Consider the following 21,330-nt stretch of genomic DNA (forward strand, 5'->3'; position numbering starts at 1 on the left):
TGCTAGCGTGAGCCCAAGCGAGCGAGGCCACCCTGCTGGTAATCACACAGCCAAAAGTGTGGCCGGGGAAGCGCAACCTGACAAAGAAGTGGGGGGAAGCGGCAATCGGGGGAAGCCCCTTCCTTGCAGCAGATGAATTCTGGTGGAGGAGGTCCCCCGGAGAAGCACAAGTTGAGCTCCCCCTGGTGGCACCCATGTACATGGGGGCCCAGCACTCACAGTGGAGGGAGAGCAGTAGAGTAAGTGTCAAGACCCAGTCCAGGGCTCAACATACTTGGGGGGGGGGAGCAGGCAAAGCAGTGGGCACAGCAGTCGGCGATACCGCATGGGCCCGACGGTGGTGGGAGAAAGGCCCGGGCAGCTGACCTCGAGGCTTCCAGCTCCTGGCGATGCAGGGCGATGGCGGATGACATCACAACGACCCAACATGAATCAGCGAAGCCGCCCCTGGTGGGCTATTTGAAAATAATGCTGAACGGCCCGAACAGCTGGGAGGGGGAGGGTTTGGGGCACCGGATGGTGGTTAGCTGGGGGGTGGATCGGATGATATAAAAGGTGCTGGGAGGCGGAAGCTCCCAGCACTGATTTTAAAATACACTGACTCATCATGTGCTGAGGTCCGGGCTTATAGCGGCTGTCAAGACTCACCTCGGCTCGACACAATGTGGTATAGGGAAGCTGCATATACGAGGCCCCAGACAGCATGCACTGAACCTCTGGGGGCTGGGGCTGATGGGTGGTGGGTGCACACGAAGTATGGGTGCTGGTGATGGGTTAGGCGGCCAGACACACTGCGAACGGGTAAGCCATTGCCATTAAGGAACGTTGCTGCTATGCCGAGGGGGTGGAGAATGACGTCACGGCAGGCGCCCAAGCAGCTGAGATGCGAGAATCCAGGAAGTGAAGTCTGATTGGAAGATGGGCCGACGTGCCCTATTTAAAAGGCGCTGAGAGGTGGCTGCTCTCAGTGCTGACTTTATTTTACACCTTGTAAGCTTGGCATTGTCTACGATTGACCTGGAGCATGAATAAACCATCTTCCTCACTTTGTGCATCTTGGTTGAAGGTTTTGTTTGAGTATGCCCAGGTTTGTTGAGCAAGCCAAGAGCGGTAATAAAGCACTGTATAGCTGAAACATGAGTGACTTCTGGCTTTTGTGTATCCGCACGGGCCTGGTTTAGACCGGCCGAGAGAAAGTCAGCAATCCCTCTCTTTTCGTCTTGTTCGCCTGGAGTGAGGCGGCTTGCGGCACCGAGGATGGTGGAGGGAACGTCAACGGAGGAGCTGGAGCTGGAGGCTATGGCGGAACAGAAAGAGTTGGAGGTGGAGGTGCCGGAGGAAAGTGACCAGCCTTTGGTGAGGCAAAGGAACGTAAGACCCAGAGTGAGGGGGTCACCAGGAGCCGGACGGTTCCTGGTGGTGTCCGTTGACAGCGATGACGAGGACCTGGAGGATCCGATGGTGAGCGATCCCATTTGTCCCTTCATGATAACCCTCACACCTCTCAAGGGGTCAAACATGGTGCCTTGGTTGATTCAGGGTGCACTCAGTGCCTAATACCCCGTGCTGTGGTCGATGAGTTGGGTGTTCGCATGCTGAGGATGCGCCAGCCCATTAAGTTTGAACAGATGGATGGGTCCACATTTGGGGGGGTGCTGGCTACCCGTTTCACAGAGCCGATTAGATTAGAGATAGGGGACCACTGGGAGAACATCAGGATTATTGTAATCAATAAAATGATTGAACCTTATCATTTTAGGGTTAGCCTGGCTGGACAAGTGGGAACCCACCATATGGTGGGAAGGGGGTTTCCGGAAATTGAGGATGGTGCTCGGTCCTGAGCTGCCAGCTTTGGGGCAGGAGAAAGGGGGGATGGAAGCTGAGGGGGATGTGTGACGGGAAATGGCGCCCTCAGACTGGGGGTTCCCAAGTATATACGGGGATTTGGCAGATGTCTTCAGTGAGAAAGAATGTGAGGTACTACCACCTCATCGCTCAACCGATTGTGCCATTGAGCAAAACTGCTAAAGCCCCGTATGTACTTGATGATGCTGAAGGAAGTTGAGGATTTAAGACACTACATAGACAGGAACCTAGCTAGGGGATTCATCTGGCCCAGTAGATCAAGAATGGCTGCACCCGTTTTGTTTAGGGAGAAAAAGGACGGGGGTCTACACCTGTGTGTAGACTTCCATGGATTAAACGGTGTGTGTGTGGAGCATCTATACCCGCTACCACTAATGAAAGACCTACTCGCCACCTTAGTAACGGGCTGCATTTTCACTAAACTCAACCTGCGAGAAGCCTATTACCAGGTGCACAAATGACCAGGGGATGAGTGGAAGACAACATTCAATTGTCCCCTGGGGAGCTATCAGTTCCAGGTTATGCCATTTGGGTTGCAAGGAGCCCCGGCTTTGTTCATGCAATGAAGTCCTGCATGAGCATTTGTACCGGAGGGGTACTTGTATACCTGGTGACATCTTATTTTACACCGAGACGATGGAGGAACACACCCGATTGGTACGGCAGGTATTGCAAAAGTTACTGGCCGCTAAACTGTTTGTGAAACTCTCTGTTGTGGCCCCGCCCTCTGAGCCTGTCCCATCGGAGGAAGAAAGCTCCGAGCATGAGGAAGAGGAGTCAGCCAGGCCTCCCTCTCCAGGCCCCTCCCCTCTGGCATTGTCTCAGGTGCCGGCCGAGGGAGAGGAGATCAGTAGGGAGACAGCTGGCTCGGATCAGAGTGACGAAGAAACATCATTCCTGGACGCACGCCTCCGAAGGCGTGATAAACGTTTGCAGCAGCTTAGGAGGCGTGCTAGGGATTAGAACTGAGTCACTGGACCACACCCCAGAGACTATATAATAGAGGGTAGTGGTCAGTGATCCTTGTGACGAACAAAAGTAAACCTTGGATAGTCACTAAAGCCTCGTTCGGAACTGCGGAGAGAAATATTATTTCTGCTTGGACTTTTTGTACGCTAAGTACCTTATCTTTCTGTTTGTGAAAATAAAGGCATTTGGCAGACGGTGTGTCTATCGCTGCCAAGTGGGAGATAAGACCTGGGTGCGTTCCAAAGTGTTTCCTTAACCCTCGGCTGGCTGTGTTTGTGTGTGTGTGGGTACGGGGACAGATCATCTTGTTCGTCACCACATACTCCATCGTTAACCCACGATGGACCAACAGCTGCAGCAGCAGATACAGCAGATGCTGGAGGCCAATCGGCTTCTGCAACAGCAAGTAGCACAGCTAACTGCCCAACTTGCTTTGGGAAATGCTCCTGCAGCTCCACCTCCTCCCCCTCCCCGTCCGAGATGCCCGGTGAACGTGCCAGATAGGTTTTCTGGGCAGCAGGAGATGTTTCCGGCCTTCTTGGGACAATGCCAACTGTTCATGGTGATGAGGCCGGAGGATTTTCCGGATGACCGGGCTCGGGTGGCATTTGTTATCAGCTCCCTCTCTGGCACTGCCGCCCGATGGGCCACGCCCCTGTTGTTGCAAGATAGCCCCTTGCTCCTGGACTTTCAGGGCTTTTTACAACACCTGCGCACCATGTTTGAGGACCCCCTCCGGGTGCAGACGGCAGCGAGGTGCATCAAGGACCTCCGCCAAGGCAAGCGCCCCCTGCAGGACTATATTGCAGAGTTCCGACTGCTAGGCCAGGATTCGGCTTGGAATGAGGTGGCGCTGATGGACGCCTTCCAGGACGGCCTTTCCGACGAGATGCAGGACGAGCTGGTTCGTGTGGAGGCGCCACCGACCCTCGACGCGCTGGTGACCCAATGCCTGCGCATCGACGCCCGCCTGCAACGGCGACGTCCCCGTCGGGCTCTTCCGGAACTACCGACAGCGTCGGCACCCCCGCGTTTCACACCGACAGTGCTTCGGACCGCACAGCGTTTTGTGGCAACGGCTGAGGAGCCCATGGAGCTCGGAGCAGCCAGACCTCAACTGACGGCCCAGGAGCGGATGCGGAGACATCAAGGGGGGTTGTGCCTCTATTGCGGCGAGGCGGGACATTTTGCCGCCTCGTGTCCCCGGAAGCGGAGTGGACCGCGCAAGCCTGTTCCGGAGTCTCAGCGTGACCAGCCGGGAAACGGGCCAGGCCTGGCCTAGGGGAAACTCTGGGTCAGGCACGTGACCATGCCCCGCCGGAGTCGGCGGCTGTGGACTGTGAGCCCCCTCGGCACCTGATTTTGAACACCCGGGTGTTGTTGGCTAACCGGTCGGAGGGGCTCCAGGCGCACGCGCTGGTGGACTCGGGGGCCACCACGAACTTTATGGACCAGGCCTTTGTGGCCCATTACAAAGTCCCCTTGGTTCCAGTGGACCCTCCGTTGAGGGTCGAAACTATAGATGGGCGGGAACTCGTGGCGGGGCCCATCAAAACCGCTACCCAGCCCTTGCGCCTCGCCATTGGGAACCACGAGGAGGCGATCCAGTTTTACGTAACGGCGGATCTGCACTTTCCCTTGGTCCTGGGGATGGCCTGGCTTTGGGCGCACGACCCTCAGGTGGCGTGGTCGAGAAACGCCATCTCGTTCCCGAGCCTGCAGTGTGTCGACCACCTTCGCCACACCTGCACCGGCCAGGACGTCTCTGCCCCAAACGTCTCCTTGCCTCCGGAGCTGACGCCCTTCGCCGACGTGTTCAGCGAGAAGGAGGCGGACCGCTTGCCCCCGCACCGACCCTACGACTGTGCGGTGGACCTAATGCCCAATGCGCCCCTGCCCTCGGGACGCCTGTACTCCATGTCGGAGCCCGAGCTGGCCGCCTTACGGGACTTTCTGGAAAAGAACCTGGCCCGTGGGTTCATCCGGCCTTCGACCTCCCCGCTCTCGGCCCCGGTCCTCTTCGTGAAAAAGAAGCTTGGACTTTTTGTACGCTAAGTACCTTATCTTTCTGTTTGTGAAAATAAAGGCAGTTGGCAGACGGTGTGTCTATCGCTGCCAAGTGGGAGATAAGACCTGGGTGCGTTCCAAAGTGTTTCCTTAACCCTCGGCTGGCTGTGTTTGTGTGTGTGTGGGTACGGGGACAGATCACTCTCAAAGTGCAATTTCCACCAAACAAGGTTGGATTATTTGGGTTATCGAATACCTAGTGAGGGGGTGGAGATGGATCCTTGCAAGGTCCAGGCCATTTTAGAGTGGCAAGCACCGAGGACAAGGTGACAATTGCAAAGTTTCCTTGGTTTTGCCAACTTCTACTGGCAGTTTGTTCCATCATTTGCTCAGGTGGCATTGTCCCTGATGGACTTACTGCGTACCAAACCCACCATAAAGAAACCACATCCAGGGCAGTCATTGAAGTGGACGACTGTCAGCGGGCATTCAAGGAGCTAAAAAATCTCTTCACCCGTGAGCCAGTCCTGAAACACCTTGATCCGGCACAGCCCTTTGTAGTACAGGTGGATGGCAGCAATGTGACTCTGGGAGCTGTCTTGTTACAGACAAACAGCCAGGGTAGGCTGCAACCCTGTGCCTACACATCCCAAAAGCTCACACCGACGGAATGAGGCCTTCGTGGTGTGATGGGCACTCCTAACATGGTGACATCTTCTTTTTTTTTTTAATAGATTTTTTTTATTATTTTCAAAAACACAAACAAAACAAAAACAAAACATAAAAGCATTATCATTCCATACAATTTTAGACAGTGCATCAGTCGGTGGCATTTTTGTGCTTCTCTTCTCTTCAATTTATCACTAAACATGCTAGCTTATTTCCAAAAGTTTCAACATCCATTTATATCATAATTATTTCCAATTCTTATTCTCTATCCATTGATAAAATAAATCCCATATCAAATAATATTGTCTATCTTCCTGCTCTCTTATTTCAAATGTCAGTTTACTCATTTCAGCACATTCCATCATTTTCTTTATAATTTCTTCATCATTAGGTAACTTTTCTCCTTTCCAATTTTTAGCAAATACAATTCTAGCTGCTGTCAAAATATTCACAATTAAATATTGCAGTTCTTTACTATATGTCTCCGGTATAATCCCTAATAAAAATATCTCTGGTTTAAAATCAATATGTCTCTTTATCACTTTTTCCAACCACGTGTGTATCTTAGTCCAATATCTCCTTGCTTCTACGCATGTCCACCACATGTGGTAATAGGATCCTGGGGTCTGATGACATTTCCAACATTTCTCCGATTTATTCTGGAACATTCTGGCTATTCTCGACGGGGATAGATGCCACCTGTAAAACATCTTATACAAATTCTCCTTATATGCTGTAGACATTGTCATTTTACAATTATGTGACCACAATTTTTGCCATTTCTCTAAATCAATACCATAACCAAAATTCTTCCCCCATGCTATCATTGATTCTTTAACTTGTTCTTCTTCCAATTTAACCTCGGAAATTGGCGTTGCGGCGAGACGCGCAGGGTTTTTGGCAGCTCCTGAAACCCCGCCGAAAACTCCGCTGCTGGACGGTCCAAATCGGACCCCACAGTCTCGTTTTGACTGTGGTAGTGGAGGGCACATTCTGAGGACCCCAGGGACATTGCTAAGTCCCTGGTTGAGTCAGGAAAGCCCTCTTTCCAGCGGCGGAGCAGCAGCCCAGGCTGCGGAGGCTGTGACAACTTCAGGGAGGAAGATTGGAACGGCAGTGATCAGAGCGGTGAGAACTTTCATTTTTTAAAATATCATTAAGAGCACCCTTATTGATGCATGAGATTGTGATGGAGAGTAAATGAAGAAGAGCGGCGAACCTATTTGGATTAATTTCCCCCCCCCCCCAAGTATACATTTTAAAAGACTTAAAACTGCTTAATTGTTCTACTTCTTTTGTGGAAAGCTGGACTGGACTGAAAGTAAGAAAAACAGTATTGGGATGCTTTTGAATCTTTTGGAATTTGTTGATATTGGACTATTGGATTTGCTGTGTTGGCACATCTGGACTGGTACCTTTTCTTTTCTTTTTTCTTTTATTTTTGGACTTCTGGGCTATTCAAAAGAAAGATTTTTTTCTCTCTTTTTTTCCCCCCTTCCCCTTTAAAAGAATAAGAGAGCCAGGGAAGTGTGCAGTGCTGCCACACACTGGAAGAGAAACTTTGTTGCTATGTTTATTTAAGTAGCAGAAGAAAAAAAATATTGTAGCCAAAACAAAGATAGAGAACCTATTTGGAATGAGAAGACTGAAGAGCTACTGAATGTTGTTTACACAGGTGCTCTTCTGCTTAATTGATAAAGCTTGGGAACATATTGGAAGGCTTTGGTTTTATTTTGTCTAACTATATTAACTTTATTGAGATGTGTGGCCTGGAAAGAGGCAAAAGGAAAAATTACTCACTGTAGGCTCTCTGGACAGAAAGGATCTGAAGGACTATTTAATTTCTTCGCTGCTCGCCTTTTTTCTTCTTTTTTTTTAATACTCCTATTTTTGTTGCTGCTCTTCCTGCTTCTTTTTCTATTTTGAAATTGGGACTTCTATATAAATTGGATTAAGGCATGGTGACATCTTCTTGAGGGTGCCAGGCAACGATTCGAGGTGTGGACAGACCACAAAAACCTAGAAGACCTCCAAACGCCAAGAAAGTTATCCCCAAAACAGGTGCGGTGGGCGCAGTACTTCCAACGATTTACCTTTAAATTGAAGTACGTACCTGCTGGAAAAAACTTTTTATCCGATGCTCTGTCCCGTATGCCCCAGTATAATAGCAAACGGGAAGAGATAGTACAGGCCATTATACCACCTAGTCAGCCAGCGAGAAGGGTGATGGATGAGGCTCCAGTAAACCCATTGCATGACAAACTGTGCAGTGCATTGTTAACCGACCCTTGGTTAGCGGGAAATAGAGCTTTATTAACCCACAGGGAGGGCCTCGCCTGGAAGGAGGACAAGATGTATATTCCCACAGTCCTTCGGCCTACGGTGTTAAAACAATGCCATGATATCAAGCCGGCTGGTCACTTCGGATTCCTTAAGACGTTGCATCTCGCGAGGCGACAATTTTGGTGGTCCCGGATGCGGGCGGAGATCGAGGACTATGTAAAGAGTTGTTCGGTTTGCGTATTAACAAAACCACGGCTGGGCAAACCACTTGGCCTATTACAGCCAGTGGCCGATCCCGGCCGACCATGGGATGAAATCGCCATGGATTTCATCATTGACCTCCCGGATAGCAGCGGTTATACAGTGATATGGACAGTGATAGATTTGTTTTTGAAACAAGCCCACTTCGTGCCTTGCAGCAGTACACTGTCAGCACGGCGGCTGGCAAAAATGTTTCTCCAACACATTTACTGACTACACGGAGTACCATGTTGTGTCGTCTCGGATGGGGGGGGTGCAGTTTACCGCCAGATTCTGGCGGGACTTCATACGGTTGATAGGGTCTTCACAGATAGGGTCTTCCACCCTAGCACCAATGGAGCGGTTGAAAGGACCAATGCTATAGTGGAACGCTACCCGAGATGTTACATCTTGTACCAGCAATCGGACTGGGCAGGCCTCCTACCATTCACAGAGGTGGCCTACAATAACGCGGTACACCGCAGCACTAGCCTCACCATCTTCCAGGTGGTGCACAGCATGGAGTTCCCTGCTATTCCGGAACTACAGCTTAACCCCCAAACCCCAGAGACCCCAAGAGAGTTGGCAGATAAGATACGGGAAGTCTGGCCCTGGGTAAATCTATCTTTACAGAAAGCCGCAGAAGAGTATAAAAAACAGGCAGATAAGAGACAGGCGGAACACAAACCTTTCCAGGTGGGGGACCATGTGTACCTATCCACTAAGAATTTAAAGCTACAGACACCCAGTAAAAAACTGGGTCCTACATATCTAGGGCCATTTACTGTGATCCGAGTGATTAACCCTGTAACAGTTGCCTTGAAGCTACCACCGCTACTGGGCAAAGTCCATCCTGTCTTCCACAGTAGCCTGCTAAAGCCTGTGGAGGCTTCTAGAACCAGGCCGCTCCCCGACCCCCCAGGGCCTGTGGACACAGACCACTATGAAATAGACAACATACTGGACTCCAGAATTTAGAGGAAAGATCCAATACTTAGTGCGATGGAAGGGGTACCCTTTCATTGAGGCTTCCTGGTGCATAATGTCAAGGCTGCGAGGCTATTATGGCAGTTCATTGCAAGTAGCCACAGAAACCGGGGGGGAGGGGACAGCGGTTGTGTTGTCAAGACTAACCCCTCTGCTTTATCTCTTATAGGTGGACCCCTGGTAGAGGGGAGCCACCTGTCGAGCCCCAGTCCAGGGCTCAACATACCTGGGGGGAAGCAGGCGAAGCAGTGGGCGCAGCCATCAGTGATACCGCATGGGCCCGACGGTGGTGGGAGAACGGCCCAGGCGGCTGACCTCAAGGCTTCTGGCTCCCGGCGATGCAGGGCGACAGCAGATGACATCACGGCGGCCCGACGAGAATCAGCAAAACCATGCCAGGCGGGCCGTTTGAAAACAATGCAGAACGGCCCAAACAGCTGAGAGTGGGAGGGTTTCGGGCTCCGGACGGTGGTTAAGCTGGGGGGTGGATCAGATGATATAAAAGGTGCTGGGAGGCAGAAGCTCCCAGCGCTGACATTAAACTACACTGACTCGTGGTGTGCTGAGATCCTGGCTTGTAGCGGCAATTAAGTGCTGTATAGCTGAAGCACAAGTGGCTTCTGGCTTTTGTGTATCCGCACGGGACTGGGACTGGGACTGGGACTGGGACTAAGACTAAGACTAAGACTAGCCGAGGAAGTGAAAATATTTGACCGTGCTTCGGAGCTCTTCGGTAGAGCAGCTGAGAGAGCGGTTCGACCGCACAAACATCTGTGGTGCGGAACCTCTGCACCGGTTGGAGGTAATTGAGGAGGTGATCCACCAAGCCACCTAGCTGCTTCTGGGACAAAGGACCCCGAGTCCTCCTGTCAGATTCCACCTCGCCAGCCTGAACTTTCAACTGACGGCGAGGGGGGAAAGCCCAGAGTGAGCTGCTCCAGTGCAGCAGGGAGCCACGGCACTGGGGACAAGCCCCAGGAGAAGCCCTCGATCCTCGCCAGCAGCAGCGACTAGGGTGAGTCCCAGCCAAGGGCCCCAGCAACCACCAGGAATGGTCAGCCGAGCCCAGCAGCCACTGCAGCCCCTCCCCCACGGCCCCAGGTGGTATCAGGCTCCTTTCCTCCTCCCAGGGCCTGGGTGGAACCTGGGATATTGGCTACCGCCACCCCACTACATGGAGCCTCCCCCCCAGCCTTCACATTTAGTGGGAACCCTGACCACCTGGGGATCTTCCTTGACATCATCCTGGCTCACCTAAACCGCTACCGCCTAGCCTACCCGACCCAGAGATCAATGGTGAGCATGATAACTACCAAGCCCAAATGGGAGGCAGCAGAATGGGTGGCTACCCTCCACAATGAGGACACCCCTGAGCTGAGGAATGCTGGAAGATTCCTGGGGGAGCTGAGGGCGAGATTTGAAGACTAGGCGAAAGCACAACAGGCAGAGGGGGAGATACAGGAGTTAAAGCAGTAGTGATGGCCAGTGAAGGAATACATTCAAAAGTTCCGGAGGGTTGCGGGGAGGCTGCGTCACTGGCCAGACCAGATGCTCGTCTACCACTTCAAAGAGGGCCTCGACAGAGGCCTATGAGACGCTTGCACATACCGAGGCCTCCCCGATCAGCTGCAAGAGTGGTACCAGGCCACCACAGAACTGGATGTGGAGCTGCAACCCTGTAGGCAAAGGAACGCTGCTGAGGCGAGGATGCGAAAGGGCCAAGAAAGCCGAATGGCCAGGAGGCGATCGGCCTCAACCACACCCACCAGCGCTCCCGCAAGACCAACCCGAGCCCCCATCCAGTGCTTCCGATGCAGTCAGCTGGGGCACTGAGCAGCTGAATGCTTGGCAGCCACGACCAAACCAAAAGCGGAGCCAACGGCACCGGCAAAGCTGAAAAAATCACCACGGAAGCCACCAGAGAAGTCCAGCTTGGGATGCCAGGCCGTCAAGGTCCCCACTTTCCCACCCAAGGGAGAGGGAACTCTGGCCGGAGACCAGTCACCCGCCTCATATGACAGCGAGGATAAGGGAGAGATCCGATGGTGAATAGTCATCTGCCCGTTTGTGATCCCCGTGAGAATTGTGGCACCCAAATTGGGAGCTCAGGGGTAGTTTGAGGCCCTAATAGACTCAGGCTGCACCCAATGCTTAATAAGCCTGCCCACAGTACTGATGCTAGGAATCCGGGTGAGGAGGCTATCCAGGGTCATGAGGTTTGAACAAGTTGATGGCTCACTAATAGTCAAGTGGGTATTTGACTGAACCCGTGAAGCTGGACATGGGTCAGCACTGGGAGATGGTCCAGTTCATGACTGTCCCGAAGATGACAGAAGTCGTGATCCTGGAACTAGCCTGGTTGGTTGGACAAGTGGGGTCCGATGATATGGTGTGAAGGGGGAAACAGGATACTGAGGTTGGGAAGAGGCCTCTTCCCTCCCCCACACGACCGAGTCGTGCAAACCTCTCTACAGAGGATGGGACCCAAGGGCCCAGAACACTCAAGAGCAGGGTCATATCAGCCTTCAAGGACCCAAACCATCCCCAGAGAATACCAGGGCCTGGAGGAGGTGTTCGGGGAGGAGGACTGCAATATGCTACCCCCTCACAGGCCCACTGTCATGCCCCCGTTGGAGTCTGAATCTGCAGGGGAAGATGAGCTGGAACAAGAACTGGAGAGGCTGGCTCCGTTGGCTTTGGAGGAAACTGGGGAAGGGCAGAGTCAGTCCAGGCAAGGCTTTTCTGGATTAGTAAGGCCTGCAGATAGGGAGAGCTCAGAAGAGCAAGGACTACCCCCTCCTGATCCAAGAGCAAGAAGGGAAGAGAGATGGCGAGATCAATGCAGATTAAGCTGGCTACAAAGGAGGAGAGTGCCCTGCCCCCTTTCACAAGGCACACCTGGGGACTGAGATGTAAGGAGGTGCCGGTGGGAGGGGCATTTGTCGGGAACAAGTGTTGAATCTGTAGAGCCTCATGTGCACTTGCTAAAGCCTGGAGATTGCTGTACTCTATCTTGTGGGGCTTGCCAGTTTGCCTGCTTCGCTGAACTTCTTGCTTTGGTTACTGTTTAGCTAACCTGGCTTATTGGACTGCTGGCCCTGGTTGCTGTTTGGTTAACCTGGCTTACTGGACTACTTGCAGCCAGAGGCTTCTGAATGTGCGTGACAGCTTTGCTCCAGGACTTGTAGTGAATGTGGAAATGTTTGGGGGCACAGTTGGAGAAACAAAGGGGAGTAAGACCTGTTATCTGGTTGTGTTGCTTTCGTGCCATGCCCCGGGTCATCACACCCACAGAATGCACAATTGAGATTCTTCCAGGGGCAAAACTACCCAAGCCCAAGATGTACTCCATGACCCCCAAAGAGATGAAGGAACTGAGGGAGTACATCGACAAGAAGCTAGCCACGGGCTTCATCAAGCCGGCTAAATCCCAAGTAGCGGCCACAGTCCTGTTCAAGGAAAAGAAGGATGGGACAATGAGATTATGTGTAGACATTAGGGGAATCAATGGTGTGTGCATGGAGAACATGTACTCACTCCCCCTCATGAAGGACATGCTGGCCCACCTAGCCAAGGGGAAGATATTTACCAAGTTAGATTTGAGAGAAGCATATTATCGCATCAGAATCAGGGAAGGAGATGAATGGAAGACGTCGTTTAATTGCCCTCTGGAAAGCTTCCAGTTCAAAGTGATACCGTTTGGACTACAGGGGGCCCTGGCGGTGTTCATGCAGCTGATCAACGAGGTGCTGCATGAGCACTTGTATAAGGAAGTCCTAGTTTACCTGAACGACATTCTCATTTTCACCGAGACGATGGAGGAGCATGTCAACCTAGTCCGCCAAGTCCTTAAGAAGCTTCTGGCATCAAACCTATATGCTAAACTGTCCAAATGAGAGTTCCACCAGACCCAGCTGGACTACCTGGGCTATCGAGTATCGAGCGAAGGAGTGGCGATAGATCCAGGGAAGGTGAAAGCCAGATTAGAATGGCAAGCCCCTCAAACTCATAAACAACTACAAAGCTTTTGGGGTTCACTAACTTCTATAGCTCCTTCTTGGATTACTGCCTTGTCGTGGCGAAGGGGCTTACATAGCTCAATGAAGCTATGAGCTATGCTGTGCAGAGCCACCCAAGACGGACAGGTCATAGCAGAGACCTCTGACAAAAAGTGCTCCACTGGAGAAACAAATGGCAACCCATTCCAGGATCTTTGCCTTGAAAACCCCATGGACAGTACCAAAAGGCAAAAAGATATGACGCTGGAAGATGAGGCCCTCAGGTCAGAAGGTGTCCAATATGCTACTGGGGAAGAGCAGAGGGGTAGTACTAGTAGCGCCAGAAAGGGTGAAGCAACTCTGGCGAAAGCCGAAAGGACACTCAGCTGTGGATGCATCTGGTGGTGAAAGGAAAGTCCGATGCTGTAAAGATCTATGTAATGTAAGTTCCATGAATCAAGGCAAGCTGGATGTGGTCAAACAGGAGATGACAAGACTGAACAGTGACATCTTAGGAATCAGCAAACTAAAATGGAGAGGAATGGGTGAATTTAATTCAGATGACCATCAGGTATACTACTGTGGGCAAGAATCCCTCAGAAGAAATGGAGTAGCCTTCATAGTCAATAAAAGAGTAGGAAAAGCAATACTGGGATACAATCCCCAAAATGACAGAATGATCTCAGTTTGAATCCAAGGCAAACCGTTCAATATCAATCCAAGTCTATGCCCCAACCACTGGTGCTGAAGAGGATGAAATTGATCGGTTCTATGAAGCCCTACAGCACCTTATAGAATTAACACCAAAAAATGAAGTCCTTATCATCATGGGGGATTGGAATGCTAAAGTAGGAAGTCAAAAGATAACCAGAATAACAGGCAAGTTTGGCCTTGGAATACAAAATGAAGCAGGGCACAGGCTGATAGAATTTTGTCAAGAGAATACAATGGTCACAGCAAACACTCTTTTCCAACAACCCAAGAGACGACTCTACACATGGACATCACCAGACGGTCAACACAGAAATCAGATTGACTATGTGCTCTGCAGCCAAAGATGGAGAAGCTCTATACAGTCAGTAAAAACAAGACCAGGAGCTGACTGTGGCTCAGATCATGAGCTTTCCGTTGCAAAATTTAGGCTTAAATTGAAGAAAGTAGGGAAAAGCACTAGGCCACTCAGGTATGAACTAAATCATATCCCTGATGAATATACAAATAGATTTAAGGAATTAGATCTGATAGACAGAGTGCCTGAAGAACTATGGACGAAGGTTTGCAACATTGTACAAGAGGTAGCAACTAAAACCATCCCAAAGAAAAAGAAAGGCAAGAAAGCAAAATGGCTGTCTGAGGAAGCTTTGCAAATAGCTGAGGAAAGAAGGGAAGCGAAAGGCAAGGGAGGAAGAGAAAGATACACCCAATTGAATGCAGAATTCCAGAGAATAGCTAGAAGAGATAAGAATGCCTTCTTAAATGAACAATGCAAAGAAATAGAAGAAAACAATAGAATAGGGAGGACCAGAGATCTCTTCAAGAAAATTGGAGATATGAAGGGAATGTTTCATGCAAAGATAGGCATAATAAAGGATCAAAACGGCAGGGACCTAACAGAGGCAGAAGAGATTAAGAAGAGGTGGCAAAATTACACAGAAGAACTATACAAGAACGAGCTTAACATCCCTGATAACCACGATGGGGTGGTCACTGACCTCAAGTCAGACATCCTAGAATGTGAAGTCAAATGGGCCTTAGGAAATCTGAGCAACAACAAAGCTAGTGGAGGTGACAGTATTCCAGCTGAGCTATTCAAAATCTTAAAAGACAATGCAGTAAAAGTGCTACACTCAATTTGCCAGCAAATTTGGAAAACTCAACAGTGGTCACAGGATTGGAAAAGGTCAGTTTACATTCCAATTCCAAAGAAAGGCAATGCCAAAGAATGTTCAAACTATAGCACCATTGCACTCATTTCACATACTAGTAAGGTTATGCTTAAAATCCTACAAGCTAGGCTCCAGCAGTATGTGGATCGAGAAGGGAAGGGAGGGAAGAGCCGAGGATTTTGTTCAGTATCTGTATGACAAAATGTCAAGTATTTGCAAGCCATTGGCACATATATCATACAGACACTAGTGGAGGCAGAAAGTGCCCCCACCCCTATGTGGAGAGGAGGGGCTTACACTGAGTATAAAACCCCCTCTAACCTTTCCACCTTGCTCTCTTTTTACGTTTGTTCTCCATGAGACATGATCTTGGATAGGGGTAGTCACACACGCTGTGTGCCCCCTATCCCAATGGATATTAAGACAGCCTTTGTATATAGTTAATATGTTCTGTTATATGAATAAATACATTTATCACATTTATTCATGCATCTGCCTTTGGACTCTTCTATGCTCCTGGGTGTTTCTACGATCCCAATTTCCACAGAATGGTAGCAGAGGGAATGGTAGCAGAACTCCACTCCAGGAGCTGTTGAAAAGGCGAGATGCCCTCCAAAATAACCTGTGAGAGAAGCTCCCCTGTTGTGACCAGAGGCCTTCAACGGAGGAGAACTTCACAGCAGCCCCAGACTGAATCAACGATGGAAAACATCGAAGGGGGTTTCCATCCAGCTACACCCTGGCAGCCAGAGGCCACCCAGATGCAGCAAGAGATCCGAGGGGCCGAGCCAGGCAATGTTGGAGAAGGCTTCTTCAGCACTGACGAAGAGGGGGCAGAAGGACCAGATGAAAGCCTGGACAGGCAAGTGGCTGAGATGTCAGAAGAGGAGTGCAGAGTAGCGCTCGCCTTCCTCCTGAAGACAAGGGCAGCAGCCAGAAAGAGGCCTGAGGAGGCAGCACCAGAGATGCCTGCCATCCCGGTAAGGACTCCCCTGCCTGATCTCTCCAAGATGGCGCCTGCCGCCAGAGAGACTGCCCCCCCACCCAGTTTCCTGCCAAACAAAATGGCCGCCAGGCCACTTCCGGAGGCAACTTCCTCCAAGATGGTTGCTCCCCTGGGCACTTTGCCAGCACCACGAGCCAGGCCATCCCCAGCTCCACAGCCCAGGCCTACAACGCCAGCCAGTCAGTTCAGCATTCCAGCGGCCCAGAGGACCACTCCGAACCCACAAGCCCCTTGCCAGGCCCCGCCTGCCATGGCAAACATCAAAGAGGCCATAGAGGCCCTGGTCGCTGCCCTGCAACTTATGGAGCAACCACCCACTGGCCGCCCCGAGGTCCCAGACCCAGCTGCCCACTTAAGGAGGGTCCCAAATCCATCCTCCCACCCCTGGAGGAACCCAGATGGACCTGCAGCCTCCCACCCCCCACTGCAGAGGCGCTCACCATTCACTGAATGCTCCATGGAGGCCCAGGCTGAGGCCTCCGCACCTTTCCGGCCCTGCTGGGATGATCCGGAGCTGCAGTCCTGCTCCTCTGATGGAGAAGAGGAGATCCAGAGACATTTCCAGGCCTATCCAGCCCATGGACCTCATCTGATGGGCCTCCAGTCTCCAGAAAGATCTCCAGGCCTTCTTCCCACTCCTCCAAGGTTTCCCCACCACATCGCTGATGTCCAGGCCTATTCTGAGGCTCCAGCCAGACCTGACTTCAGAGCTCAGAGAGGGAGATTGGAGCCCCAACAAGAAAAGGCTTTGGAGCATGCTCCATTTCCTGCACGTGCCCAGTTGCTTCAAACTACAGAAGGACTACAAAAAGGAGCCAGACCTAAGCAATCGATCCCAGGCTTAGGGATCCCAATGCCATTCACAACAGGCTCTTTTCAGCCATTTGAACAACTCCCCATGCAGTTTAATGGCAATAATTTTGTAACTTTGCAAAATAATTTTGAAAAATTACATTTAAGTGGTCAGAATTTTAAAAAATGGTGTAAAGAGATTCAGATAATTCTCTTAAGAGAAAATACTCTGGACATGATCAAAAGACCACCCCCTTTACCTTGGAGCCCTGAAATTGAGTTCCTGCATAAAAGAGCTTACACAACCCTGTTAAGTTCTATAGACACAGCTCTGTATGCCAGTCTTTCAGACGGCCTCACAGCTCAGGAAGTTTGGACTGCCCTATATAATTTGTTCCATAGTGACAATATGGCTGCAACCAGCAGATTGTCAAGAATTTTCCACAACTATAAACTCAAACCTGGTGTCAAAATGGGGGAACATTTGGCAACGCTTAAAGCCATGAGGGATGAGCTTATACAGAGGGGGGAGCCTGTTTCTGAATCCACTTTAATTAGTGTGATGTTGAACTCCCTAGACAAATCCTGGAGTCCCTTTATTATTTCTCTAGAAGGGGTTTCTAGGGAACAAAGAAATATAGAATACTTTTCTGGCCGCTTTATTGAGGAAGATTTAAGACGCAGAGATGAGGAACAACAAGAAATGAAGGAGGCATATCACAGACCTAGGCCTCAGAGGAGGCGCCAGGACACAAGTGAAAGGATTAATATCCTTCCCACCTGCTTTGACTGTGGCATACAAGGTCACTTTAAAAGGGAGTGCCCTCGCTCTAGGGCCAACACGGCTGGACTTAAGTACAATAAAAATAAAAGAGGCCGTGGAAGAGGGGGAGGTGGTCATAAAGGATACCAATTCTGTAGTGTCACTAGTGACAATCACACCTCCCAGGTAAAGGATGCTGAGGGGCTGTGGCTTCTTGATTCAGGTGCATCAACGCATATAGCCAACACGAAGCAACGATTTAAGGTTTTACACCCACTCAAGTCCTCAGTAAAAGTTGCCACTGGGGACAAGGCAGAGGTAACTGGGGAAGGCGTGATCAATGTGCCTGGTATAGGAGATGTCACAGGGGCACTGTATGTTCCCTCAATCAAGAACAACCTTTTAAGCATCTTAAAATTGACTGAGGATAAAAATGTAAAACTGGTTTTTGAGAAGGGTGGAGGTTATGTTTTCGAAAATGGGGGTGTTGTTGGCGATATTGTAAAAATCAACAATTTGCCTTATTTTTCCCCAAAAGCACAGGTCAAAAGGCACAAGAAACCTAACAAGAGGGCTCAGGGAGCTAACGCCCAGATAGAGCAGAAAGCTTCTGTGCCAGCCCCCAGGTTGTCCAAACTCAAGGACCCTGGACCTAAAACCAATGAAGCTTTTAAACCAGCTCCTAGGACATCCAAAGCCATTAAGGCTGAGCCCATTAAGGTCACAACTCCTCAGCCAACCCTGAGGAACTCTAAGGTGACCATTAATCCAGTGCCTACTCTCATTACTGAACAGACCAAGGCTTGTAATGGTAAGATACATAAGGTTGACAAAGTATGCATGGGTAAACCTTTACATTTGGATTGTGCTCATATATTACACCGCAGGCTCGGCCATGCCAGCTTCCCGGTTATTAAGAAAATGGAAGATTTTTCTGATTTAGACTTCCGGTTTGCAAGCTTCGGCGACGGCGGTGTTTTTTAAAGACCGCCAGCCCCGCCTGTAGAGCCGCCCCGCGAACGAGGAGCGGCTCGAAAACTCCGAAATCTTGAAGATTGCAGGAGAAGAGACAGCAGGGCACAGGTTGAGCCCCTGTAACCCCCCAGGGAATTGTTTCTGGGGAGAAAACAGGCGCGGCTCCCTCCCAACCTGCGGAGACTCCGGGCGGCGTGGGACGATTCTGCCTTCAGCAGAACAAGCCGGCAGCAGCAAACTTTTAAAGTGAAAGGAACCAACCTTAACAAGCAGCGGAAATACTAACTTGAATCCAGAAACTTGAAAATTGCAAGTATTAGTGCTTTGTTGACTTTATAATTCAAAAGAGAAAGCGAGTGAGTGAAAGTGATTTGAAAAAATATGGCGCCCAGCATTTGAGTTAACGAGCTAGTGAAAGTGGATTTGTGAAGTCATCCTGCTTTGCTATAAAGTTACAAAGCTGCTACAAAGTTGCTCTATTTAAAGAAAAAATTCCTTTTTCTAAAATCTGACTTTGCTTTACTTCAGTTTCATTTGATTAAATCTGGGGGACTTTTTTAGAAGTTTCTGTGGAGGAGGGAAAGGAAAAGGAACTTCCCTCTTCAGAAAAACTAGCCTACGTGGCAGGATGGCTTCAAAGAAGCAGGAAGGGAAGGCAACAGGGGGGGGATCCCCCACACATAAACATGAAACGCAGCCTCCCCCTGCTCAACAGCTACAGACTCAGAAAAAAGAGTTGGATGTGGGAGATTTAAAAGAATTTATTTCTAAAATTTTGGATGATAAATTTCAAAAATCCCAACAGGAAATAGATGATAAAATTCAAAAGTCTCATCAGGAAATTATGCAGGAAATTAATGAAGTTAAAGATATGGTGAAACAGAATCAAAATAAGGTGACCAAAAAAATATCAGAAGTTGCGTCTGGCCTGGCAGAATTTATTATCAAAGTTGATTCTAAAGTGGAAGAATTTAAATCAGAAGTTAATGTCAAGATGAAAGATAATGACTATAAGATTTCTGATGTGGATGATAAAATGCAGAAAGTCGAGAATGAAATTGTTATGATGCAATTCAGGGCAATGGAATTTGCTATACGGCTTCGAGGAATTCGAGAAGATGACAGACAGGATTTGAGACAGGTCTGCTCTGAGGCCTTGGCTGTGATTTTAAAAATTAATCCTGATGTGGTTTTTTACAAAATAGATAAAATTTACAGAGTGAATTCTTGGGTGGCCAGACAAAGACAATTGCCTAGAGATGTGGTCATATATTTTACAGATAGAGCAATAAGGAATGACATCCTGCAAAAATCCTTTCATACTTCTATACAAGTGGGGGGCTCACAAATTGGAGTCTATAAAGAGTTACCACCTAAAATGTTGAAAACCAGAAAGGACTTTGGCTTTCTTGTTAAAGAACTGCAAAACCAACAGATACCATTTCGGTGGGATGCCCCAACTGGTATAATTTTGAGATACAAGGGAGAAAGATATCGCTTGAACACTGTGGAGAAGGCGGAGCATTTTTACACTACTATTTTTAAAGAAAGAACACCATCTCCGCGTACATCCACAGTTCTGGAGATTAAGGAGAGTGATAAGAAGCAACTTCAACAAGAACTTCAAGAACAGTCTAAGCAGCAACCAGAGGAAACGCAGGGCGCTGAAGGAGGTTTTCTGGATGAGCCCTTGCTGGAATCTTCTCCAATTTTGGACCCGGTTCAGATGGCTGAATTTAAGGATCAGCGTATAACTCGAGCTAAGTCTAAGCAACTTAAAGAAAAGCAACAACAGGAAAGACAAGATAAAAAGGGAGCTAAGAGTACTACACAAGAGACTGGAGCCATGGGGGGAGCAGGACCGAAGATTCTGGAAGACATTCGGTTATTTTGCTCCTTGCTCCAGAAAGATAAAGATGACGATTAAGTGTTTATCTTGGAATGTGAATGGGTTGAATTCAGCACAGAAAAGGAGGAAATTATTTGCATATTTGAAACCATTTAATAATGATATAATTTGTCTACAAGAAACGCATATTACAGTTCAAGATCAAAAATATTTGATAAACTCCAAATTAGGAACGCATTTTATATCTTCAACTTTGCAAAAAAAGAATGGTGTGGTTATTTATGTAAATAAAAAATTTTCGGCTAAAGTTATAGAAGCAGATGAAGATGGTAGGTTTGTAGCAATTGAATTATTTACAACCAAATTCTTCTGATTGGAATTTATGCTCCCAATCAACAACAGGATCACTTCTATAAAATGTTACATACTAAAATACTGCAATGGGATTATAGATCTATTTTAATCATGGGAGACTGGAATGGAGTAATTGACTCCAAATTAGATAAAAAGAGTTTGGCGAAGTCTAGGATTAGGCTACCACAGACCTTTTTTGATATGAAAGAAGATTTGGAATTAAAAGATATCTGGAGAATACACAATCCAAAAGAAATGGACTATACTTTTTTTTCAGATAGACATAGATCCTTCTCTAGGATTGATTTCATTTTGTTGTCAGATGATCTACTTGTTAAGACAAAAAGAACAAAGATTTTTCCAAGAACTTTGACTGACCATAGCCCAGTATGGATAGAAATTGAGATAGGCAAGACTGAGAGACGCTCTTGGAGATTAAATGAGAACTTGTTCAGATATGAAAAAAATATAATAGAACTTAAAAAGCACTTGAAAGAATTTTTTGAAATAAATTTGAATAAAGGCACCCCAATAGAAATTGTCTGGGATGCAAGTAAAGCTTACATGAGAGGGGTGCTTATCTATATGAACTCTAAACATAGACTGATTCGACAAAAGAAAAGATCTGAATTGGAAGCAGAAATAAAGAATAAAGAACAGTTACTTATTAAAAATCCAACAGATGA

The 21,330-nt window shown here is 48.8% G+C and overlaps 1 pseudogene; it reads left to right on the plus strand.

The window, feature by feature from the left end:
• Window positions 1-13,136: 13,136 nt before the first annotated feature.
• Window positions 13,137-14,191, plus strand: LOC139317747 (craniofacial development protein 2-like; annotated as a pseudogene).
• The last annotated feature ends 7,139 nt before the right edge of the window (window positions 14,192-21,330 follow it).

Source organism: Pituophis catenifer, unplaced genomic scaffold (assembly GCF_029215685.1).
Source record: "Pituophis catenifer annectens isolate HBS135680 unplaced genomic scaffold, rPitCat1.0.hap2 SCAF_5, whole genome shotgun sequence".
Lineage (NCBI taxonomy): Eukaryota > Metazoa > Chordata > Lepidosauria > Squamata > Colubridae > Pituophis > Pituophis catenifer.